Source organism: Gallinula chloropus (genome assembly GCF_964237585.1).
Source record: "Gallinula chloropus genome assembly, chromosome: 3".
Classification (NCBI taxonomy): Eukaryota; Metazoa; Chordata; class Aves; order Gruiformes; family Rallidae; genus Gallinula; species Gallinula chloropus.
This window is the reverse complement of record NC_140087.1, coordinates 9,481,949-9,494,438: the sequence shown is the minus strand read 5'-3', so window position 1 is coordinate 9,494,438 and position 12,490 is coordinate 9,481,949.

Genomic DNA, 12,490 nt, shown 5'->3' with positions numbered 1-12,490 from the left:
CCTGGCTTTGAACTTATGGTTGGCAGAGAGGATGAGGCAGCTACAAGGAATTCACTGTCTGCATACACCCTGATGTATGAGAAAGGAGAGCACTCCCTTGCTGCTGCTTTTGAGGAAAGATGTGTCATCACTTGTTCCCACAGGTGAAAAAGCTCCAACTGCCATTATGGGCAAAACAGCTTGGGAAAATTAATTTCCTTTTTTTACCCAATCAAATCAGAGTAATGAGAAACAAAACCAAATCTTAAACCTCTCCTCATTCTCCCCCTTCTTCCTGGGCTTAACTTTACTCTAAATTTTTATCACTCCTCCCTCTGAGCAGCACAGGGGTTGGGGAATGGGGGTTGTGGTCAGTTCATCACAAGTTGTCCTTCCTCCTCAGGGGGGGAACTCCTCACACTCTTCCTCTGCTCCAGCATAGGATCCCTCCCATGGGAGAGAGTCCTCCAAGAATATCCTTCCCACAGGCTGCAGTTCTTTACAAACTGCTCCAACATAGGCCCTTTCCACTGGTTGCAGACATTTAGGAACAGACTGCTCCAGCATGGGTCCCACACAGGGTCACAACTCCTGCCAGAAAACCTGCTCCAGCGTTGGCTCCTCTCTCCAAGGGACCACAGGTCCTGCCAGGAGCCTGCTCCAGCATGGGGTTCCCAGAGGGTCATAGTCTCCTTTGGGCATCCACCTACTTTGGTGTTGGGTCCTCCATGGGCTGCAGGGGGATAGATATGTGCTCCACCATCATCCTCCACGGGCTTCAAGGGGCCAGTCTGCTTCACCATGGTCTTTGCCAGGGGCTGTAGGAGAATCTCTGATCTAGAACCTACAGCACCTCCTGCCCCTCCTTCTCACTGACCTTGGTGTCTACAAAGTTGTCCCTCTCATATATTCTAACTCCTCTCTTTTGGCTGCTGCTGTGTAGCACTTAGGTTTTTTTCCCTCTGGGCTATCCCAGAGGCACTGTCACTGATGGACTCACCACTAGCCAGCAGCAGGTCCATCTTGGAGTTGGCTGGCATTGGCTCTGTCAGACATAGGGAGAGCTTCTAGCAGCTTCTTGCAAAACGCCAGCCTTGTATTCCCCACCTCCCTCCCTCCATGCCCCCCAAGATCTTTCCATGAAAACCCAATAAAAAAAATTAAACAGCCCAGCAAGACATGCAGCATATGCTGGTGTAAGTAGTTTGTAAATATGGCAGTTACAGGAGAGCTTATTTTTCATCTCTACTCCCTGAACAGACAGGCAATACATACCTTATAACCTCTACTCTCATTATGCCAGCAGAAATGCTGTAAATCATTATACCTGCTATTTTGTACTTTTGTTCATGTGAGTGGTTTCATTGCTTTCACTTTTGAGGGAGAGACCAGAAAGTGGGAAGAGTGTACTAAAAACTGTTAACAAGATACAAAAGTAATATTGCTGCATGACTAGCAATGCCTCCAAAAAATTAGATCTTCTAAAAGCTTCCTGGATAAACTTATGCAAACTACTTTTTCTGCCTTAGTTCCCAATCTGCAACATGAAGATAAAAATGTTTTCCACCTCTCAGACTTTATCTGTTTGAAAGCTCCTTGGAGCAATGGGCATCTCTGTCTAGTGGCTTGCTATTAATTGGTGAGAAATTGATAAGCGGTGATGCTGAGAACAAGAGGAGGAAAAGCTAGGTTAGATTTAGAATTACAAAGACAACAAAATTTTTGCTTCATGAACACACAAAAAATATTTTCATTGCTAAATCAGGATGAAGAGTTTAGAGATGGTCTATTTTTATAGATCACCTGCTATTATGACAAATTATTTCAGCATTTCAATGCATTATGGAGCTACATTATTTCAATAGTTTTGAAGTTTGTATGCCCTTCTTTGCAAAGCCAGATTGTGCATCCCATGATGCTCTGATAGTCCCAGGACTCCCAAAAGGCTCTATCTGGCTTAATACCTCAGCAGAGAAAATTTTACATCATAGGATTTTCCCTACATTGACAGATCCTGCTCCATAGGGCAGAAGCAGGGGGAGCCTGAAGGTCAGTTCCCACTACTCAATCGAAGTGCTGGAGAGCACCACACAGACAAAGGGAACACAGAAGAAACTGAGAAAAGACAATATCCAGCAGCTCCAACAGTACCCACTGTTCTGCCCTAAACACTGAGTGGATATGACAGGCTGTGTTGATTGCAGCTGTGTAGTTATTAGAGACTATAACATAGCCCTTGTACTCCAGGCTTCCAAATTAAGGTTATACATAATCAACCTGTGGCATTCCTTAACTTTTAAGAAAAAGTATTTACTACTTTAACATTTTTCCAAGTAATCTTTATTTTTATTTCAGTCCTTTCTGCCTTTCAGAAAGAAACAAAACACATTAAAAGGCTTTATTTTTTAATCTTTTCCTAGAAGAAGCAAATTTATTTCTACAGTGTTCATTAAAGGATTGATCCTTCAAGGACTGTGTTCTTTAAATTCTTCTTTAATCTCTTAGCAAGTTAAAAAATGTAATCAGTTTCATACTAATGCCTACAGTTATTTACAAATACTTAATTAATTCACAATCCATTATCAGCTGAAAATGGTAAGACTGTTTTACTTGATCCCATTGAGATCATACAGGTATTAGTTCTGTATAGTGGTGTTATGTCACGTGTTTATGTTTACTTTTTCTTTTTTCTGTAATTTTCCTAACTTCCAGAGATGAGGTTTATAAGGTAAGAAATATTATGAGATTTTTGAAACAATGATAAGAACTCACAATATTATACAGAATATATATCCACAGGATATTACTTGGCTTGTGGTAGACATCCTTAACTTAGGACATGAGTTAGTCTTTGGATATTTGCACAAAACCTGCCCATTTGATGGAAAACTGACCTGAATGGTGGCTTAATCTGCTGTTATGATCATACTTATGTGCTCTTAATCACACTTATGAATGGTGGTGTTCTGCATTTCTGATACATTAGTTTGCAAACTTTTAGAGATTTCAGAGATGTCTCTATTTCTTCTTTTATAGACCAATGTACTATCTAAGAACATTTCCAATGAAAACAAATATGAGAAGATTTTGATGGCATCCTTACTTTCAGTGATACACAGCTAAATTCTTCAGATGGCCTTGAACTGCTCAGGCTTAATTTGCTGAAAAAAAAGATGCTTGCAAGTTTGTCTGAGCCAAATTTTTCTAAACAGAAAGTGAGGGCTTAGCTATTTATTCAATTTCTTAGAAGTTGCCAGCAGCAATGCATCTAATGAATTCCACACTCCAGCAAACGTGCACAACCACTTTCCTGCTGGGGTATAGGTAGGAGATCCTTTTTCCCTTTATCTATACTAGCTAATCTTGGTTGGTAATAGAAATGACCTTCACTTCCAATTGAGAACAGATGCAAAGGATGGAAAAATATGCATGAACGGTTGATGCTTATTAAAAGTCTAGTAAACTTTCAGAGTCCTACTTAAACTTGACCTTGATATACTTCAGTTAAGTACTGAAAGCTCAGTGCCTTCAATTCAAAACAATAAGCAGGATCACACTGAGCTTACAGGAGAATGTGTTTGCGTAGGTTTTTTTAGCTGAATATAAAAGACTATAAAGTTCAGAAACAGGTTCAGTTCTAACAGGCTTGCAGAAATACAGGGATCCATATTTATCTAAACCAGTTTCCCTAAAAAAGGAAAGTAGAAGTTCTTTCTGGTAAGCACCCATATATCTTGTTTCCAGTCATGCTGGAGATAAAGGATTGCAAGATTTTCCATAATTAGTTATTTCTGAACAAGACAAGAGTCAGAATAAAATGGTAATAATGAAAAAGATCCTTTTTGAGCAGTTTCAAAATAAGCTTTGCAGATGTCTTGATGTTTTAACAGCACTGTTCCAACAACCATGCTCAAAAGCAGTGCCTCAGTCACATTCTCAGGTCTTAATTCCTTGCCATCCTCTTCCTTGGCCACAGAGGGCGGTTAGTCAACATTGTCCTGTATCAGGCTACATGCTGTTCCTCTTTTGAAGGGATGCGGATCCTCTGTCACAATCTATCACTTTATTGCAGAAAAGGTATGTGTCTGAGTATGTGAGCCACACATACTCATCCCATTCTTATAGGCAGAAAATCTTGATAACTATTTTTTTGTTAATCTTTTTCACAACAACTAGGAAAACCCCAACTAATCTAACAGTGTACTTCAGATTGCCTCTGGAATTCAGGTATAGTTTACTTGAAACTTCTTAGAGTCTCTAGTTTGTAACATTACCTGCATTCTGAGAAGAAATTATTTCTTTCCATCTGTGGCAAACTGCTGCAGTTTCAGCTGTGAAGGTAGTTTCCCTTTCTATCAGAGCAGACCGTAAGAGTCATAGAACCATAGAACAGTCCAGGTTAGAAGAGTCCTTGAAAGATCATCTGATCCAACCTTTCATGGGAGAGGGAGCTTAGGTGAGATTATTTAGCCCCTGTCCAATAACAACTCGAAAACCCACAGATGGAGACTCTACCATATCATTGGTTGCTCCAATGAATGATTTTTCTTAATATCTGTAAAAAATGTCTTTCTTATGTCAAGATGAAAATTCTCTCTGTAAAATTTTTACCCATTGGTCCTTCTCCATGTGGCTCCTTGTGAAGAGGAAACCCCTGTCCTCTTTGTAGCTCCCGTCTAAGCATTAGAATGTGGTGTCTCCTGAGCCTTCTTTTCAGAAAGAGAAGACCTAACTCATTTGGTCTTTCCTCTGTGGCAGGTTCTCCAACATTTGGTCATCAGATATTAGTCAAATAAATAGGTCAGCCAGGCCTGGAACATTCTCCCTCCTTGCTGCATAATAATAAAATATGATGAGCCCAAATTAGAAGTTTATGGAAAAGATATATGTAAAATCCAGAGAAGGGCCATAATTTAATGTTGTTGCATTAAATATAATCTATATACATTAAAAAGGATCCCTATAAATTGCCAACATGTGAACCATCACCAGGTCAAAGCAAAAGTCAATGCATACAGTAATTATTTCATGAAGTACTATAATGACTGGAGAAGAAAAAACAATCTGCCTAACATTTGTTTTGTGAAGTTATGTGGATATGCCAGGGGAGCTGCTGCCATTTCACCCTTGCAGGCCATCCAGCTCTCTTACATTGACACGAAGATGTTACTGACCAAGCAGAGCAAGGAAGAGAGTGGCTAGGAGAAGGAACTATCTGAAATTCCTGTTGGGTAACTTCACGAATACTCCATGACTGAATTTCTCCTGGTGTATTTAATGAATAGTTTTAGACATGCTTTCTATTGAAAACAAAAGCATCACTGCAACAACTGATTAGCCTGAGAAGTTTCTGAGGCTGTAGCTGTCAGAAATAAGTTTCAAGAGTGTTTCAGCTTGAGAAGTGGCTGGAACACATAAGCAAATAAATCTGAACATGGAGGTACCCTCTGATTTCAATTTAAGGTGATGGACCACTCTGTTGAAAGACTTATTCAGAGGCATCCTTAGCTCCTTGGTTTGAAAACTACAGTGCTAAAATTGGATGAGCAATGCATAGCAGAGTGGAGGGAATACTGCATCCAGGACAAAATATCGTGAGACAAGTACATATGGCAGCTCCTAAGAACATGTCAGACGGGCAGATGCTGTGTGAAAGGAAGATATATTCTTTGACTTGGCAGCTGTGGATTGTGGTTGTTCATCAGATGAAGAATCACGGGGAAGGAATATAAGAAACATTATGTGACGTTGCCTCTTATGAATCCTTCTTGCACAAGTTCCAGAGAAACATTCCCATGCACACACAGTTGGTAGCATCCAAAGCTGGGGGACTAAATATGAATGTAAAAGTCTAAATATGTAGCCTAATTTCCTAAAGTCACCCACGAGCTCAGTTGGATGGCTGTACTTATTTACCCACATCTGTTTATGGGTAGTCAGCACCCCCCTGCACAGAAAGGCCTGGTGATATGTGTGTTCTCTATAGCTGTCTGATGGCAGAACATTAAGCCAGAAAATGCAGGAAATGCCACAATTATTTGACATAGTAATAAGCATGGGAAATGAAGACAGAGTGAACCTGTGATCAATCTAATCATGACCTGGACAGTAGCCATTGGAGTTAATCACGGTGTGGGGAGCAGGGAAGGGAGAGATAATGCCTGTGGATGTAAATGGTAAGAAATGTGAAAGAATGCTTTTAAGCTGTGCTGAATTAATTTGTAGAACTCACTGATGCAAAATATTATATGTGTAAAAATTATGAGGCAATCAGTCCCAACACTCTGCAGCAAAAGCTGAACAGTAGATGAGGTCTGTGGGGACTCCCTTCTCCTTTCTACCCTAACCTCCTAGTTTGGTTCTTTGCGTGCATTGTAGAACATTTTGTGCCTTGCTCACAACAAAACTATGAATATTACCTGAGGATGCCAGGTTACATCATGACATTATTATGCCTTTCATTTCAGGTAGAAATATTTACTCCCTGGGGATTACATTTCTGTAATTATATTTTAGCTTTTTTTTTTTTTTTCCCTTTACCTGCATCTCAGACACAAAGCCAGGTTCCATCCTGTGGAGAACAAACAAACAAACAAACTGAAAGGTGCTTGCCAGCTCTCTTCACTGCCTTCTGCCAGCTTCTGTCGGCCACAGAAGAAAGCAGAAATCTCCTGTGCAAATCTTCCACTGATGCAGAGCCTGTGGGGTCTGTGAACCTGTTAGATAAAACGTAGCACTGCCTGGTGGCAGGGTACACCCAGCGCTGGCACTACCTGCTCATACTGAGTCCTCAGGTCTCCTCTTTTCCCATCTGCCAGCTGATGTTTGGCCTTCACAATTGCATGATTACTGGCAAAAATTTCAACAGCTAACCATCTTAAACTTCATTTTCTGATGTCAGTTAAAGAAGAATCATATATACTTATTTCCCTAGTGATTAGTCATGCTGTAAACATAAAGCATTTCATACTTATCATGTACTGGTGCTGAACGGTGTGCTAACCTTTCAAAGGCTGTCTCTTTTAAAAAATACTCATTTTGTCCTTAAAATTATTTTTTAAGAATAACTCAAAGTTTTCAAACATAAGTACTTCAGGATTTACATCCAGGAAGTTTTAAAGCAGTTTCAGGCTCAATCGGAGATGGAAGTTTAACAGTTCATCAGGTGGAAGGCAGTGATGTCTCAGCTAATAAACATGTTTCTCTTCTTCACATAATTAGAATGAACAGCAGCTGCACAGACCACTGGCTTCACCAACATGTTCCCTCTATCATGGAGCAGTTTCCAATTCGTGTGAGTAAGGTTTGTGAAAAACCAAGAATCTCTGCATGCTCCCAGAGATATTTGCTTGTGCAAATGGGCCTTATCCAATTAAAAGTAATGGCATGAGCTATTAGTAGCTAGTCTCCAGTATTGAATCATTCTTGATGCAGCAAAATGAAGCAATATGTTATCCAGCAAAATGAAAATCTCCACAAAATAAGTCCATGGCCATCTTTTGGTAGATTTTTTTTTTTTTTTTTTTTAAAGAGAGCTTTGAAGGATACTTCAGCTGTGTGGTGGTGGCATTTTAAACATGCCTATGTTAAAGATCTGTTATATTCCATAAAAAACACCATGTTCTGTGTGTTTTATTTTGGGGTGTCTAACGACAGCTTCAACACAGCTTCCTAAGGTTTACTGTCCCCCTCATTATTGTTCTTCTTGCTAATCTCTTCAGAAATTAAATGGTCTCAGGGTACATGGGTGAAAATGCTTTTGCCTGTGCACTCTTACACAGATATTCTCTTCCCATAGCTTTTCTTGCAGGCATTCATTGTGTAGCTAAGAGTTTTTGGCTTGAAGAAGTGGTAGGACTCGATGTACATAAAATCTGAGTTGGGATAACAAACCTTAGACTCTATGTCACAAGAACATCACACATCACAGGCTGAACTAGGACATCACTATAAAACTTCATCTTCTGTGGAAAAAAATAAAGACATGTCAAGTATAACTGGTTCAAGAGAAAAGGATACTGGACTGGTGGTTTGGGAACTTCATTTGTTAATTAGCAATAGATCTGTCATTACTATTGTGTTATGGCTTGTCTTTGACTGAACTAAGCTCAGAGAGAGTAAGTACTTATATTTTAAAAACTACAGATAATGTTACATTTCCTGATCCTCTAACTAAGCAGATTCCCATTTGTTGGAAGACATGTTTTAACCAATGAAATACAACTTGCTATTTCCTTGTGACACCACTGATCAACGACACTGTACAGATATAACATGACAGATCAAGAAGAAAGCAGTTGTGCTTCTCCAATCCTTCTTTCTCATATTATCTTAATCATATTATTTCCAGTCATGGTCCAAGCCAGGATTTCTTCTGCTTTGGGCATGACACTCTTCAGATAACTACACATGTGGATCATGTAGTGCTTGATCATATCTAGAAAAGCAGCGTGCATTTAGGATTTCATTCTTGAATTTGGTACATGAAGATCATGATGCCCTTCCTCAACAGAAACCAATAGGATTGCTGTGACACAAAGCCAGCCTCATTGAACAAATATAAGATCTTTGACTTTTATCCTGTCTTCTCAGGACAAAAAATTCTTTCCAAAAATTTAAGAATGGCTCTGTCCAAACAAGGAATTCTCAGAATATAAATCAGTGTTACCAAACTGCAACGAATGTTTACTGTAAAACCAGAAAGAACATTCAGATTTCAGAGAATGAACAAATGCAAATGCCTGTTGCTGTGTTTATTTCAGTACAAGAGGCTTATTTGGTTGACCGTGATGATGAAGATGAAAAGCAAAGTATTCCTTAAAAGTGTTTATTGTTTTCTATCAAACCTCTGATCTCATGTATCCGAATTATTCAGCTTCCAGTCTGTAGGTATTTCAAACCAGGCTCTGACCTTAGTCACTTGCATTGCTGCAAATAGGATGTCAGTAGACTGTCCTTCCCCTGTAACATCTGTGTAATTGAAATCTGACTTCTTCACAAAGATTGCATTCAGAAAAGTGCTGAATACAAGTGTGATTTCATCAGCTAGGAATTTCTCTTTGCTGACCGCTTTGGCTCTCAAACAGTGGAGCAGATTTGGGCACCATGTAAAGAGGGACCCTGTTCAGTAGAAGGCATGGCTTCTTTTTGGGACACCTTCTCAAGCAGCCTGACACATCCCCTCAGCAAACTGTGGTAGCAAACAGGAGCCTCCTTCAGATATCATCTGTGATGTGACTAAATGTCTGATGGTTTCTTTTGATCTCAATGCTGGTGGATTTAATCACAGATATTTTACCTTGTGTGGCCACAAAATCACTGCTGATGACTGTCTAATAGAGCAGTTTAGATTTCTGGTTCAAATTTACTGGCTTATAATGAATGGATTTGCTTTAGTTCTTGAGGGTTTAGAGGATTTTCCTTTTGCTTTATTCAGTGCTGTTACATTTCTCTGAGCCAGAGTGATATTTTATGCTATTTGAATGGCACACTTCAATTTAACAGACTAAGTACCATTATTATGCCTTTGCGTGCCAACAACTGATACAAAGTGCTTCTTAGACTTTGCCCCCTTTTTTGTATTAATAGGTTTCTTCTGTGTGACCTTGATAGAAAGGAGCCTACTCCCTGCCAAGAGCAGAAAACAGGTCATAGCAATTGCCATGAAATTTTTTTTGCAGGGGAAGTAATATAATTAGCTTTGTACTGTTGTTTCTCTTGTGGTATAGATTTGCATCCTTTTAATCAAAATTACTCTTAAATTTTAAGTATAAAAAGATAAGACCACTGTCTTAGCTTTCACTAGGAATTACAGGATGACTTGCAGTTCTGTACTTGAGGATTTAATTGTTAAGGCTGCTGGCAGTGTTTGTGATACCTAAATGAGGTAGTGCTGTCTGTGCCACATGGAGATGACCACACAACACTTGTTGCCAGCATGATCTCTGGTACCATTTTGTGGAAACCCAGCCAGGCAGGCTTTGATGGTGATTATCATCTGGGAGTTTTAAATGAGAGACGCTGACATGAGCTGTCTTGTAGGTCAGGCTGGGAGAAGGAAGCGAGCTGAACTATGGCTACTTAACTGTATCAATGCTGAGGCACTTGTGGGCTGCTGTGGAAGGCAAAGGTTTGGTGTTTGGGGAAGGTTTATATCAAAGACACATGTCAAAAGTCTACCTGTGGAATTTAGTTGCCTAAATACAGCATAAGCGCTTTTTTAAATGTGGTCGTGGACTTCCACAGCCTGAGTTGCATAATCAAAATCTGTGAAGAGAAAAATGGCCCATCATAACCTTTTCCATGCTGACATGATGTTCTACCAGTACCCTGGTATCTATCCCCACTGGTACCCCAATTTCCGCTGTTCAGTTGGTTCCTTAAAAGTTACACTGGCAACCCCCCCTGGTGTAGCACAGAGCAGGACCTATCCCTTTGTGGCTGGAAAAATAATAATAATAAAAAAATATATCTCTTAGCAAAGAGATAATGGCATGACATTGCTATGCTGCTTTGTACTAGCTCAGGGTAGTTCTCAGTCATCTAATTGAATGTACTATGACTTGGGAGAGGTGGGAAGTGAGTGATGTGCCACTGTTGCAGAGCCAAGTGTAGAGGTGTAACAGCAAGCTCCCAGGTGTTGTGAATGTTAACATCTCTTAAATAGGGGAATATATTTCAATTGTTTGTGCTAGTAGGTATTTTTTAGTATGAGCTTATGTTATTGTCTCTCCTTATTTTAGTAATGACTGTCACACTTCCAGTGAATTCTTAGTCAGAAAATTTCCTTTCATAGTATCACTTTAGGCTAAAATAAAATCCTTTTCCCAGAAAGATCTTTTTTACAGCAGAATAGGTACAATAGGCTATTCAGCTGTATTCTATTGACCCTGCAGATTCAAGTCTTAATGTTCCTTTTTTTACAATCTCCTCCTTTTCATTTTAATATTGTTCTACTTTTCCTTTTTTGTACCGTGCATATCCTATTTTGTTCCACTGAAATAGTTTTGTAAGAAATCCTTCATCATGATAATATTGTCTATTCAGTCATCACAGGCACGGTTTTGTTCTTTGAGCTTTGGCTAGCTTATATACACACTCCTACCCTCCCAGTGATTACCTCCCGTGCCAGCTGGGATACCTATTGGTGAATTCAGAGCTGATTAACTGAACAAGACAGTTGTTGCTCCAATTAACCTACTCCATGTTCCAAGAGATTTCTCTTTTTTTCTTTTTACATTAAGAAAACAAGGAGTGGAAGGACAGACTTTCTTTAGCCAAATTGCTCCATCCTTCTCCCCACTGAGGAAAAAAAAAGTCAATTTGGTGGACAAAGAGCGATCATTATTGGACATCTGCAGCTAATAACTGGGACACAACAGAAATTTGAGGACTGGATGCTTAACAGTTCATTGCAGGTTTTATTTGCATATACAAAGCTCCTTCCTAGAAGACAGTGAAACACCCTTCCCTGTTCCCCCATTTCCTTTAACTGGTTGTGGTGGAAATTGTTACATGGGGAACAAATGGGTTTAAATAATTAATGTAACCATGAAGGTGCATGTCAGCTTTCAAAAACAGTGTACTTTTGCTTCACAGAAGGGTTTACATCTTGTAATTCATGAAGTAGGACTGTGACTGACCTCTGTGGGAATGTACAGAAGGAAACGTTTCCATGAGATTTCCCCCCACTCCCCCTGCCCTCTCTATAGGAAGAAGTAAACAATTGCAGTCCTTGTCTTCTAACACAATGCTGACAGACAAGCTCTGGAGAAACTTGGGAAGCAGCACAAGAGGTTAACACACCCAGAGGTTTACTCCATCCCTTTGCTGGGTATTTCTGCTCTCACAGTTAAATCAGCAGAAGGAAATGTTCCACTCTAGAGCTGTTCTGGGAAGGGGAGCACAAGCATACTCAGCACCTTGCTGTAGGTCCAGGGTCATATTCAGGTGGCCTGGACAGACCATACATAAGCAGCATGAGCTGCATGAAGCTTCATTCAATCTCACAAGATCTTAGTGAGCTCCTGTTACAGAATCATAGAATCACAGGCTGTGTTAGATTGGAAGGGACCTTTAAAGGCCATTGAGTCCAACTCCCCTACATTAAGCAGGGATGTTTTTAACTAGATCATGTTGCTCAGACCTACACGGTCTCTCTGGGCAACCTGTTCCAGGGTCTCACCACCCCCATAGTGAAGAACCTCTTCATAATGTTCAATCTAAACATACCCTGCTGTAGTTTAAAAGCATTGCCTCTTGTCCTATAACTGCAAGCCCTTGTCAGCAGCCCTGCCCCAGCTTTCCTGTAGGCCCCTTCAGATACTGGTAGGTCTCTATAAGATGTCCCCGGAGCTTTCTCTTCTCCAGGCTGAACAAGCCCAGTTGTGTCAGTTTAAATGTTGTCAATGTTTGTGTCTGAAGATGAAGGGTGGCAACCAACTGCATGTGGCTAGAAGTAAAACACAAGCCTCTGCATTTTACCGGTGGTGTTACACCCCCAGAACCCATC